Here is a 14,907-nt window from a genome sequence, read left to right as displayed (position 1 = left end):
GTAAGTTGGGACACACACTCCATAGTGTAATTTAGCAATATCCATCAAATACAGATGAGTGTATCCATAACAACCTCCCCCCCGGAATTTATTAAAAATATCTGTATATAAGATGTTCATGGCAGTATTCTTTTGAATAGCAAAAGATTGGAAAACAACTAAATGTCCATCAGTATGGAACTACTTAAATCAATTATATATGGTGCACTCATAGTGGAATACTCTCCAGCTATTAAAAAAGTTTAAAATGAGGCAGTTCTTTATAAACTGACATGGAAAGGGCAGACCATTTTATTAAAGATAAAAAGAAAAGGTGTCCAACAGCTTGTATAATGTGCCACCTTCCATTAAGTAGGAGAGAAAATAAAGTATATTCCTACTTGCTTGAATACACACATATATACATAGATACACAGAAAGAAATTTAGGCAGGATTCATAAGGTACTAATGGCAGCAGTTACCTGCAGAAGGCAAAAATTTCACTATATTAAAAATTTTTGAAACATACAAATATATTATCTCAATTAAATTAAAAATCATACTTTAGTGTGAGTTAATTTAATTACATTGTTTTCTTCCTAACACTCATCTGAAATCAGTGGGGAAAGAGGTTTGACCGGGAAGGAAGGAGGAACTAAGCAATTGCAGAGCATTGAATCCTTCTGTCTGGCGGGATCCTACCCATAACCTACAGTGAGGACAGCTTGAAAGTGTTGGGAGATATGAAATTAGGTAGTAGGAACTTTGTAAGAAAATGGAGCTGAAAGGATGCCAAAAGTTAATTTAGACTACAGTCCTCCTTGTATAAATGTAGGGAGTTGGTTCCAGGACCCCTCTGTATACTAAAATCTGTGCCTACTGAAGACCCACAGTTGGCCCTGTGGAACCCACATGTAGGAAAAGTCAGCCCTTGTATATGTGGGTTTTTGCATCTCCTGAATATTGTAGTTTTAATCCATATTTGGTTGAAAAAAATCTGTGTATAAGCAAACCCACCCAGTTCAAACTCATATTATTCAAAGGTCAGCTGTACTTTGAAATTTTGTCTGCAGCCAAGAAAACTCCAAGAAAAGCAAAAGGTAGAATAGGATGTTCTTTCTTATCTATTCTCCTGCTTTTTGTATGAAACAGAATTTAATCGGAATCAGAATGGAAATATAACGTAAATGCTTTGAATTAGCACATGGTTGAGGTCTATTACAGGTCAAATATATTTAATTATCTACTCTGGGAACCTTTCTAATGTTTAGAAGTCTGTATTATGTTTGCAACTGCATTTTCACTTTTAGTAACCTAATTCTCAAACTTTTGGAAGACTAATTAGGGACAACATGTAATTATTTGCGGGGTCATAGACTTTGTCATTCATTATAATCGGTGGGCTTGTTGGTGTTTGACCTGTTTTCGTGATACTTTAAAGCAGAGAGTTTAGAATTCTTTAATCATAGCAGAAATGATGAGTGAAGCATTTTGAAGGAGATTTTATTATCGTAAACCTACTGTAATTCTTTCATAGTATAATTAGCCCTATGTACTAAGGGTTATTGTTTTAGATTACATGCGTGTGGATAGTTTTCCATTTTTCTTAATTTATTATTTTATTTAAAAAAATACTGACTACTTGACATGGGCTGGATTCTGTTCTTGACTATGAGGATTCAATGGTAGATAAAGTTTCTGCTTTCATTGCATTTGTAGTCTTTTGGATGTAGGTTTTATCTGCCTTGCTCATTCATACCCCTCTCCTCTTTGATAATTTCATTGTAAAATATTGTGAAGTGGGAGGGGAAGGGAGGGGAACATGCATAATTGTTCAACCACTATTTATTTCCAAAATACTCAGTTCCCATTTAGTAAAGAATTTTATGACCGTTTATTGGAATCTTGATCTAAGAAATTTTTCCATTTTTAAAAAGCAGTTCCTTGATCATTCCAAAGTACTTTGTAAGCAAATCTCAGTGTTCCCCTGGTATTAGAAATGCATCATTGTGTAATGGAAAGAAGAGACGTTTTGAGTTCTGATTGGAGTACTGATCCATCACTTAATTATATGACCATATTTAGGTTATATTTTTCTCTGAATTTTAGTTTCAATGGGAAAGCAAAAACTACCTCCAAGAGTTGACACAGGGATTGAAGGTATCTATTGTGTGCCTGGCAAACACTAGGAGCTCTGTAAATGCTTGCCATTATTTGGTTATTGATTCAGAAGCAGCTGATCAGTAAGAGCTTAAGTGGTGGTACTGGTATTTGGTAATGTGTTCAAGTTTGAGTCTTGGAGCCTGAACTCCTGTGTCTTTAGACTTTTCTCAGCCTAACCTGGCACCTGGGGCAGCCCTAGTTAACTGTTCGTATCTCTTTTTAAGTTAATACTGCATTGCATCTGAGGTGTGTAACAGCTTTTCAATTTGATCCCCAAATCAAAGGAGGTAAGATGAAGGCAGATGAAGAAAGCTAGAAGTAGTTCGTTGGACAGAAGTAGAGAGATGAATGCTGACTGGCTCTCTCTTCCTCATTCCCTGCCTGTGGCAAGCAGCCAGCAGTTTCTTAATTCAAACTTCTGTGTGCCCTGGCAGTGATAAAGCACATTCTTCTTAGAGAATTCCCTGCTGGCAATTGCCATTTCAAAGAAGAAAAAAACTTACAGTAGAAAAATTATTATAGTTTAGAGTGTTAATATGTGTACGGGAGTAGGTAGAGTGAAGATCCAGGGATTGGCATCCATTCAGAAGTAGCATGCCAAATCATCATTAATTCCCTCATTCATTAGGAGAGATAGAAATGTCAGTGAAGGTCACTCATAAACTGTATCTCTTTCAGAAACCCCTGTGATGGTAGGTGGTTTGAATCAGCCCTCATATATATACAGCTGACCCTTGAACAACTCGGGGTTGAACTGTGCGTGTCCACTTATGGGTGGATTTTCCCCAACCAATTGTGGATTGAAAACACTGTGTTTTCGGGATGCAGAACCCGCGTATATGCAAGGGTGAATTTTTCGTATAGGCGAGTTTTGCTGGGTCGACTTGAGTATGAGGGGATTTGGGCATCCAGGGGCGGTCCTGCCTATACCTAGGACTGTGCTCTGTTGAACCCTGGCCTTCGAGGAACAGCGACACTTTCTGGCCCAAAGCGGGACCCGTCTGTTTCAAGTTCCCCTTACTCTCATGGTCCATCTGCTGTGCCATCCACCCTGTGTATACCGCCACCCCTTTCCCCCATTTGCACTGCCCACACTGTTTTTCAGGTGTGCCTTCATTATTTCTCTACTTGCTGATCATTTAATATTATCTCATTCTGTTCTTTCTAGTAACAACATCTTTAGCTCCGTTCTGGACTCTCTTCCTGCTTTTGGTCGGCTTAAATGGCAAAATAATGGCTAAGGCTTTGAAGTCTGCCTGTTTGTTTTTTAAAGAAGTATTTAATTATGTAAGCTATTTTTATTTATTGTGGTAAGAACACTTACCACAGTAAATTAAAACATAAGATCTACCCTCTTAACAAATTTTTAAGTGCACAATACAATATTGTTAACTATAGGCATAAAATTGTACAACTGAATTTTATGCTCATTAAGTAGCGACTCCCCATTTCCTCCTCCCCCCCAGACGCTGGCAGCCACCATGCTATTCTCTGTTTCTATGAGTTTGGCTAGTTTAGAAAACTCAAGTGGAATCGTGCCAATCACAGGAAGAGAAATACTGCCTGTGTTTTAATCCTCTTGGCAAGTTACCTTGTGCTCTGTGCCTTTGTTTCCCATAAAATGAGAGGCTAAAATAAAATAAAATAAGGCATGTAAAGTTCTCAGCATATCATTTTATGTGAAAAAAATCCCTCAGTGATTGTTAGATTTTATTATTTAGCTGCCACTGCACCTTTTCATTTAAGTGCCATAAATAATCTCGATTGATGAAATTAGTGTCAGTATATACTCAAAAGCATGGAAAAGTTGTTTTAGAGAAAGTAGCTTTACACCAATTTCTAAAGTAAGTGAAAATGTTGCAAGTTGTCTTTAGAAACTGCAAGCCTCTAAATATTCCTCCTCCACTACATTTTTAAATCTGCCTTTTTAAAGCCCAGGGAGGTGAAATATATTTTAAAAGATTGCTTCAGTTGGATCATTTTACTCTTTTAATTGCTAGTATTGCTACTTTATTATTTTTCATCATTTTCCAATTTTAATGTACAATTTAAAACTATACTTTAAAACGGAATTTAAACTATCTACTAGTCTTTTGGCGGTTATCCTGGGATTTTAAAACAATGCTTTAGCAAAATGTTGGTTGAGACCCCAAAGAGCAATTTACAAATTATCTTTTTTTTTTTTAATTATCTTTTTGAATAAAAAAGGGGATGACTGTTTCATATCCTTTGTTGTTTTACCTGGGACTCTCCAACTTTTAAGAGATATAATTATTGCCTTTTGTATTGTATTTTCCCCCTTTTTCAAGTTGACTGAAGAATTTGGCCAATTGGTTGGCTTCTCTTAAACTACATCCATAATGCCAAGATGCTTGTTTCTGTAGCTTGAGAGCTCAATTTTTATTAGAAAACTTTTGATGACTAGAAAGCACACAACAACTTATTTTTATTATAATTTCAGAGAACTGGCTTTTCTGAACAGTTCTGTCCATCTTCACACAGGGGCCAAGCTATCATAAAAGCAGAGGGGTGTACTCCCTCACAAACAGACATGCTTGCTCTCCTGCCCTTTGTGGCTTGTCCCTTAAGAGCAGTCTCTAATGGTTCTTCGTGTAAACATTTCTCTTTGAAGTAGCAGATATGGAGCTGCTTTAAGCCATCCACCAGCAAGATCGAAAACTATCATTTTCTGCTATTTTCATCAGCTGACCCAGATTGTTCTGTGTCGCTCTCGGTGTTTGTCCAGCCTCTTCCTGGGTGCTTAGTAAATTCAGATCTAAGCCACTGCCCAGTTATTTTGAGATTAATTCCGGATGAAGATTCTTTTAAAACAATTAAAAAAACTAAATTAATACTATTAGTGATCAATGTTTACAATATACCTCAAGTCAAACTATTTCATCCTCAAAAGACCAACTAGTGTAGGGAAGCTATTTAATTACATATTAATATTTATGTGACTCATAATATTAAATCCTGTCAGGATGTCCAAGCCAAGCTTTTGGGAATTTTAAACTTTGAAATTATTTTAAATAGTTGTAGAACCTATTTGGGAGAATCTCAAACGTAGGCATTTTCCTGATTTTCATCATAATGATAGCGGACTGGGGAGGCTCACATATGAGGAATATTTAAATTCCTTTCTTAAAGTGAAATAATTCTATTTATTCAAGTTTATTTTGGAATGGACCAGCATAAGAGAGATTCCAGTACCTTAAATTTGATGGTTAGTTGTTTTTTTTTTTTTTTGTAAGCTAGTTACATTTATTGAGTTCTTTGGGTGCCAGACATGCTCCACTTTCATGGTCTTATTTAAAATACTTCCAACAATATATGAAACAAGTTCTATGACTGACTCATATAGTAAGTAAATAAACTGGGATTTCAGGGAGTTAGGCAGTTTTCTCAAAGTCATATAGCTGTTAAGCAGTGGGATCTGTTCTGCTGTTGTTGACAACTGTATTCTGTTGTCCTCTATGCTGTGCATTTCTCCAAAAAAGTTGAAAGGGAGTGTCAGAAGTATCTGGTTATGTCTATTTAAAAGTCATTTTAAAACTGAGTAAAAAGGCTTATTTAGGAATATCCGATGTCTTCTTGTCTATCTATGGCTGGTTTGCTCAGGAGAAAAAGTCACAAACAATTGTGCTCAGAGACCACAGTTTTTATTACATCCACCTGGCTCAGCAGAGGTTTGAATTGTCCCAGAGACAAGATAATGTTTTTGCTTCAGTTCACCTGTGCTGTTTTGGGGGATGGTTTGTCATCTTCCAGCAGGGTTAATTTTACCCTTGTAGTTCTTAGACTTTGTCTAAATGGATAAATAATGAGTTTGTCAGCCACTTTTGATTAATGATGGTTAGTATCAAGTATTTTATCAAGTATTTGCCTAAGAGATCTCTGACCTGGGATGGGAGGTGGTTTAATACCAAACCCCTCAAAATAAAGATGTTTTTCTGTTTCCTGTGTATGGCTTATGGATTATGTACCTGGGACTCTCTCTCCTGTGCTCAAGTTCCTTCCTAGTGTCTATTCAAAGTGGGGTAATAGTCACTTACAGATATTTAAAAGAAAAACTGTAAGAAAATGCTGTGGTATGATAAAGAATGAAATCTTATCATTTGTAGCAACATAGATGGAACTGGAGGTCATTATGTTAAGTGAAATAAGCCAGGCACAGAAGACAAATACCACATATTCTCAGTCATATGTGGGAGCTAAAAAAAGTGGATCTCATGAAAGTAGAGAGTAGAATGGTGGTTACCAGCCGCTGGGAAGGATGTGTATTTGGGGAGGGTGGAGGATGAAGAAAGATTGATTAATGGATACAGATGTACAGTTAGATGGAAGGAATAAGTTCTCTTGTTTGCTAGCACAGTAGGATGACTATAGTTAACAATATATTGTATATTTCAAAATAGCTAGAAGAAAAGATTTGAAATGTTCCCAAGATAAAGAAATGATAAATATTCAAAGAGATGAATATTCTAAATACCCTAATTTGATGATTACACATTGTATGCATGTATCAAAATATCACATGTACCACATAAGTATATACAAATATTATGTATTAATAAAAATAATTAAAACGAAAAAATGCCATGGAAATTGAATAATAATTGCAGAATAAAGGATAAAATAAAATAGTTACAAAATCAGAAGACAGTTAAATGAATACCTAGATTAAGGAAATAAAATTTAAAATAAGATAAATAATAAAAATTTATAGTAAAATTATAGAAGTAAAATTGAGTAAACTACATTGACTTAGATGTGTGTGTCTATTTGTGAACACAACGTACCTCTATGGTAGAGGTAACATTGATTTAGACTTAGGTTTCATGCCTTGTGCTGAAAATACTCAACTGAGCCCTTTGTGAGAATATTTAGACTTTGAAAATCTCTAATTGATGACTCACTTAAAATAGTTTCATCTTGTAAGTAAAACAAGGACATACACATATTTGTGTATGGTTCAGATCAGAGCTGATAATCTTATTGGTTTGTAATGGTTTTAAATGGTTTTAATATTTTATATAAAGCATGAAAAATTATCAAAGCACATTGCTACATAATTATAAAAGGACAGAGTTTTATAATAATAATAACATGCATTTGTTTAGCCCTTAAGGTCTGCTCTTAATTACATTATTGCATTTGAAAGGCACTAAAAGTGCTCTTTGATTTACATATTACAGTAGTAATTTCTAAAAAAATTAATTTATATCAGCTTTTTTTCACTTAATATACGTGGGTATTCATACAATAACAAGTTATCACAATCTACCTGTTTTGTAAGTGAGGAGCAGTGTTTATATTTCAGTGAGATTTTTGAATTTCTGTTTTGAGCACTTAAAATCGTTTGAAAATAGTAGCTATAAAGGCAGTGATCTGCTGTGGTTTTTGACAGTTTTAACAAATTGCACTAGAAAACTCTAAGGAGCTGTGTTTTCAACAGCTTTCTTTTCCTTCTTCCCTTCCTTCCTTCTTCTTCCTTCCTTCTACGCTTTCCGTTTTACATCAGGGGTAAGAAAATATATAATATTATACCTTGCCACTATTTCTAAAAGAGCTGGAAATGGAGGAACAGTATATTTTCCATGAAAATGTCAGCCTGTCAAGGTAGGTCCACCCTGTCCATAGGCCAAGTCTTGATCATTTGAATATGTCTCCTGGCCATGCAATTGGAAACAATTTTAGTGTTAGGTACCAGAGATTGAAAAGGAGATCTCATGTTAAGCTTTTCCGTGTGTTGTATGCTCTTAAATGAGGTTTTGTAAGAGACTGTTGCTTCATTAAAAAAGAAAGAAAGAAAAACAAGCAATTAGATCTAGTGGAATGCTAGAATTTTTGATAGTTTAACATGAACATGTCTTGAGCGTTTTCAGTTCGTAATGAGGCTTGCCCTAAGTGAAATGCCATTTCATTTCACTTGATACGTCCTGGACGTTATTTGTGGCATCTGCTAAAATTCTAAAGTATATTTTTAAAAAAAAGATTTCAGTCTAACACCATCAGCTGTGACCACTGGTTATGCTGGAGAGGTAGGAATCTGGTGTCTTACTTATTTAATGTATTAGACATTTTCAGACTGCTCAGCTCATAAAGATATTTTGTATTCTTTTTCAAAATATGTTTCAGATGTCATAGATGCTTGTATTTTTAAGACTGCATATTTATTTAAAATTTATAAAGAACTTCTGGAAAACATCTCCAGTATACAAAGTTTATATATTTGCACAATAATTAAGAATATTTTAAAAATGACACATCGATTATTAAAGGTTTATTTAAATATCAATTTGTGGGTGGGAATATGGGATAGGCACTGGGGAGGGAGAACACAGTACTTATGTGCTTGTTCTTTGTAGAAGACACCAGGTATGTTTGTGTCTCCAGGTTTCTGCTTGGGCGTGCATGGTACTAGTATAGAGCCTGGCATGAATTAGACTGCTTAATGTATATTACTGAATTAATGTCTCCTTTTTCTTGATGTGGTCTTGTCTTTTTTCCATGACAAATTCCTGCGTATATTTCAAGGTCAAATCTAAAAGTCACCCCTTTGTGACTTTCCTTTTTGGTTTTTTATTTTTTTAAGCAGAATTAAGTTTTGTGTTTGCATGTTGTATACACTCTCATGACAGTGCGTATCATGCTGCCTTAGTTATTATGTCCTTTCTATATTTTCTGCTATCTGCTATCATTAAAAGTATATAACATTAATATTTCAGTCTCATTGTATCAATTACACTTAATGTACTCTCTTACATAGAGTGGATACTCAATAAGTTTTTGTTGAATCAAGGAAAATCAGAATTCAAAAGAAAATGACTTGGAAAGAGAACTAACATGTATTGCTTTCCTAACATATACTAGCCTATTTATTTGTTACTTTATGATTCCATGCCTGTGTACTCTTTCAAATAATCTTGGGAGAAAGGAAGCACTGTCCCTATTTTACAGATGAGGAAACTGAGAGGCTAATTAGCTATAGAATTAGGCTTTCCCTCTATCTGTCTCCTGTCAAAGCTGTATTAAAGTGCTTCCTGTGAGTTGGAATTTCCACAGTTTCGTAGCTTTTCTTTCTTCAGTCACTGCTAAGTGAGGTGGTAGAATGTACCATTTTCAAATCTAAGTTCCTTCCCTTAAATTGCTCATATTATGTAAACATATCCAATTTCACACTTACCATTCAAGGTGATTCCATTATTCTTGGAACCTTTTCATCATCATAATCCCAGGTAAAATCTCTTACAAACTGCTGAAGTTTGAATTCTGATCTTTTATGTATAAAATTTCATGCCTAAGAAGTGAATTAAAAAATGAAAACGCCTATAATTTAAAATACACTTTATATAGCATTGACAAATATACAAACATATTATGGTGGATGGTCTCAGTCTGTTTGATCTTTATTATCGTAAGTCTCTCAAAGCTGAAATTATCTAATTAATAATGCATACCCCATTGAGCAGAGTGAGTTTACATTCTGAATAACTAAGGCAAATGTCTAGAAGGGCCTCTAGGATTTTCTTTTTTAAATAGAGATGCTCTTTAAAACAGCCATCTGCTCCCATGCCTTACCACTGCAGTGCACTGGGATACGTTCTAGGGGATTTATATTTCATAGATTGATGACTGGATGGGGACGGTTTCAGTTGTTAAACTTTATTTTGCTATCACTTTGGAAGTGGTACTATTACCTTTGTTTCTTCATAGTCTAGTAGGACAGGATCAGGGACTATTTTTACCAAGAAACCAAGATGATTTTGATATTGGTCATTAGCTTAGTTGCTTGAAATAATGTAATAGTCACCTTGAGGTCACAGGTTTATCACCTGGGTGGACCATAGCTTTAGTGTCTTCTTGGGCACATTTTTGACACAGCCTCGGTCAGCTCTGTCATCAGGGAGGTGGCACAAGGCCATAGTGGTAGAGAGAACAAATCAGTTATCCACGTTGGAAAAACAACTCAAAGGGCAGACTTCATGACCACAGAACTATAGGAATTTCCAGTTGGAAGGTACATTAGGGCCATCTGCTCCTGTCCCTGTTTTTACAGGTGAGGAAATTGATATGCACAGAAGCTAAATGACTTGACCTAGGTTACACTTTCCCAGTAGCACAGCCTGGATTTAAGACTTTAAAGAATGTGCAGATGCTTCTCAACTTCAGATGGGCTTATGTCCCTTAATAAATCCATCATAAGTTCAAAATATTATAAGTCAAAAATGCATTTAATACCCCTAACCTACCAAACATCATGGCTTAGTCTAGCCCACCTTAAATGTGCTCAAAACACTTACATTAGCCTACAGTTGGGCAAAATCATCTGACACAAAGCCTATTTTATAATAAAGTGTTAAATATCTCATGTAATTTATTGAATACTGCACTGAAAGTGAAAAACAGGATTTTTGTAGAGGTACTCAAAGTACAGTTTCTACTGAATGTGAATTGCAAGTTGAATCATCAGAATAGATAATTGAAATTCATTTTGGGCTCCCTAATTGTTTATAGGTAACTTGTTATTGGTATAATTTGTACATGCTGTTTGCTTGCCTGGAGTGACTGTCAACTACGGATCTTCACATTGGCATCTTTCTTCCAGTGATTCTAGCTCCTCTGAGAAGCTATAATTGCTTTCTTCTAGGCTGGGGGTACAATGCTCAGTGATAGCATAGTCCTGTTCTACCATTCTGAACAGCTAATACTTCGGTTGAAGAATAGATTCAGTCTTATTCCTAACCTAACGGATCCATTGAATCGTTAGGAAGAGGTTTTGTCAGTTCATAGTGCCCACAGATTCTTATATGATTTCTTATTTACTGTATATGGAAAGGATGATGCCAAAATATTTTTGTTTTTTTAATATTTTCTTGCTAGCCGATGGTAGTGGTTGGTCCTGGCTGTGGGGAGGCTGGGTGGAGGAGGTGATTATGGAGAAGGGACTGATTCTGGTCTGGCAGTCATCCAGGTGTTGACGGAAGTTTCAAGTTTTACTTTGAGAACACAGAAGTAATTAACAGATTCATTAAATCTACTTAATGAATCTATAAAGGTATTAATTAAATCACAAATGTTTTGAAAACCATGTTCGTATTTTACACTGTCCTCCTAGAGGAGATATTTTACGTGTCCAGGAAGGAGCCTAGACATTATTGCTTTCTAGGACTTTGACATATCTTCAGACTGTCAGTAACAGCAAGAAGAAGTGTGGTTGTTAATAGGAATGGCTCTCCGACCATGAATGTAACTGTATGGTATTTCTTGTATGCCTTAATAGAAGGCAGGCAGGAGAGCAGGGTGGCTTGGGGTATGTTCTCTGGAGTCAAACTTCCTGGATTAAAATCCAGGAACTCTCATTATTGGCTGTGTGAACTTGGATAAATTATATAACACCTCCTTAGGTTTTCTTATTTGTGGAGGTAACAATAGTACTTTCTGTATAGAATTATTGAGAGCGTTAAATGAGATAACGCATATAATCACGTAAGTACTCTTGCACATAGTGGCCATAAGTGTTAGCTAATATTACTTTTATTATTAATCCAATCAGTGCTAGCTCTACATACTTAACATGTGCCTATTCGGTACTAATGCACATTAGAACACATGACAGGGAACTAGATTAAAGGAAGATCATAATCATTCAACTTATTTGTGTTTTGAAGGCATGATTTGTGCCTCACCAGTTGCAACGTTGGCTAGGTGAAGGATTCCTTTATGGAATGTTGAAATTGAGGAGTACCAGGAAAAGTCAAGGCTCTGAAATCTTCAGAGTTATCAGTTTTTTAAAAAAGAAAAGTGTTTCTTTGGCAATTCTTACTTGGCAGCAGGGGCATTGTGTATTTAATTTCAGGTAAATAAAAAAAATGACACTATACGGTTATCTTTTCCAGGAGCAGGTGCTTTTCTTTTGTTTCACCTTCTTCCCCAAAACATGGGTTATAAAAAAGCCATTTTAGTTACAAATGACAAGAGGAAATGACAAAGTGTTCAATAAAACTTTAAAACTACAATCTTTTTCTTCGAAAATGAAATGTTAGATTTTGTTCCTATATGATTTTAAAGATGTGGTGAGTATTGGAAATGTTGACTCTTTTTTTTTTCATTTTTCTCAAAGCAAAAAAATACATTTGAAGGAGCTTGGTGAGTGATTGGGGTCTTAGGGAGTTGTAAGAAGTTATAAGGATTAGGTTACATTTGAATTTGTCACTTAAGAAATAATTACAGCCCACTGTAGGGTGCTGAGGAGAATAAAAAGATAATAAGGGCCAGATGGTGCTTTCAAATGGATTACAGGGATTGAATAAAATACTAGAAAAATAGAACTTTAATGGAAAGTAGAAAGTGGTAGATACTGAAAGAGAAGTAAAATTAGTGTTTTCTTAGAGATGTTACTTCTGGCTCGAGACCTCAAGGGGAGCTTTAAAAATGAACTGGTGTTTGAACTGGGGCTTGAAAAGAAGTGGAATTGATAAATACTGATACAAATTGGAGGCATGCAGGGGAAATGCATCCTCAGCAAACAGACTGGAATGTGCAAGGACTAGAGGAAGAAGTCAGAGGAATAATTATGGAAAGCAGTAAGTCATAGTTTATTTCCCCAAGAATACTACTCTCAAAAAGATACCATGCACACAGAGGTTTCTATGGTAAAATTAGTTTTGGAAACATTGGATACTATGTCTACCTCCTGGAAATTTGCAAACATTAGATATTAAAGACTCAGAGAAGTCTTCTAGTAAAAAAATATATTTAATGTTATTTATACTACCTTATTACTTATGAAACCCTCTTTATTGACAAAGTGCATAGAATGCTATGAAGCAATTTCTTGCAGTTGCCTATTGGAACATGTTGGTCTATAAAGGTAGGTTGAATTAAGGTGATGGGAGAACTGAACACCAGAGTGAAGAATCTGTGGGTGTATCCGTGGAAGCTTTCTGATGCAGCTGAGCCAAGATTCAGCGTGCCCTTTACGAGAGTTAACCTGGAGACTGCGTATGAGATGGGACGGATTGGGGATGGGGAAGAGATTTGTGGAGGGGCGTCCAGTAATAAACATTTTTTAGCAGACTTAAGCTTGAGGTAATGTTGATCTAACCTGCAGTGGTTGTGATAGCTATGGAAGGACAGGCTTGAAAGAAAGGGATCTTAAAGGAGTAGAGCCAGAAGTTCGTTGATTTCAGTTAAATGTGGCTAATGCATGATTTTTAAATTCTAAAACATGCATTTTTCTTTTTACATTGTAACATCTCTGAAATCAAGAAGCATCTTAGCATTTCGTCACTCATTAATTATCAGTGTCATTCATTCTTAGTGGTACATAATGTTAGATTTGGTGAAACAATTCTGCTGTTGAGGATGATTTTGAGGTAAAGGCACAAGTTGCTTGAGAGTAACTTGGGGCTTAGCAGTTTCTACAAGTGTGATGTTTTTTACTCCTTATGTGGAAGAAGGTGATGCTAGAAGAGTAATCTCTGTTCATTTGGGCCAAAGGAGATGCTGATTTGTTCAGAGACAAAGAATGAGTGAGTGTCAGAACCAGGATTCCCTGATGACTTTTGCTGGTCTCTGTAGGCTTTTTTGACCTGTAATAAAAGGGAGGGATCCCTCTGAACTTCCGTTCGTCTCACTTATTGACTTACTAGCCTGATTTTACACAGCTGTGAATAGTGTGACTTTAAATAAAATGCTGCTTAATTGAGAGATGTGGGACTTATCCTGGATCTTCCGTCTATTAACTTGACCAGAAAAGCAGCCTAAACCTCCTGTCTCAAAATGACTTTTCAGTGGCCACCATTCTATATCTGTAGTAGATCTTAACCTCTAGCTGTCAAAATAAACATTTTTATACCACATTTTATCTGCTATAGTTATCTTAAGAATAGTTTAATCTATGTTACTTTTTAAAAAAGATTCAAGTACATCTTTTCCTTCCTTCCTTCCTTCCTTCCTTCCTTCCTTCCTTCCTTCCTTCCTTCCTTCCTTCCTTCCTTCCTTCCTTCCTTCCTTCCTTCCTTCTTCATTTCACTTTGTCTCTCAGACTGAGTGGTGCAATCATAGCTCATTGTAACCTTGAACTCCTGGGCTCAAGTGATCCTCCTGCCTCACCCTCCTGAGTAACTAGGACTACATGCACATGCCACCATGCCTGGCTAATTTTTAAAAGAATTTTTAAAAATTTGTAGATATAGGGTCTCACTATGTTGTCCTGGTTGATCTACAACTCCTGGCCTCAAGTGATACTCCTGCCTTGGCTTCCCAAAGTGCCTGATTAAGGTGTGAACCACGGTGCTGGGCCGATTTTACCATTATACATTCTGTTCTTATGGTTTAAGGAACTCAAGAAATATTTATTAAATAGAGAACACCAAAAAAAACCCCCCAAAACCAAAAACTCCCTGCAAACCAGAATTATTGATCCAACAAATTATTATAAAAAGGCATAAGGATTATTCAATATTATTCTTAAATTGCTCTGAAATATATATTGGTTGACTCTATATACCTGCATAAATGTTGCTGTCATGAAACTAATGTTCTTATTTTTTTTCCTCTTAGAAATCTGTCTGTACTGGTTTGATAGAGTTTAGTCACTTGATACAATGTTAAGCTTTTTTATTTTTCCATTTTCATTTGTGGGTTGATAATGTTCTTAGCTCACGAGAAGAGTCTGAAAATAGTTTTTCTTCATCGTTAATCACAGCTGTTACATTACTTACCAATGGGCAGATTGTGCATAAAGGAAAAGAGAA

At 35.7% G+C, this 14,907-nt stretch overlaps 1 protein-coding gene across 3 annotated transcripts in view; it reads left to right on the top strand.

Moving 5' to 3' along the window:
• Positions 1–14,907, top strand: part of PTPRK (protein tyrosine phosphatase receptor type K) — a 503,601-nt gene that overhangs the window by 73,376 nt on the left and 415,318 nt on the right. The window lies entirely within an intron of this gene.

The sequence above is a fragment of the Lemur catta genome, chromosome 2 (genome assembly GCF_020740605.2).
Source record: "Lemur catta isolate mLemCat1 chromosome 2, mLemCat1.pri, whole genome shotgun sequence".
Taxonomy (NCBI): domain Eukaryota; kingdom Metazoa; phylum Chordata; class Mammalia; order Primates; family Lemuridae; genus Lemur; species Lemur catta.
The sequence above is the reverse complement of the archived record's forward strand: the minus strand, read 5'-3'. Positions and strand labels throughout refer to the sequence as shown.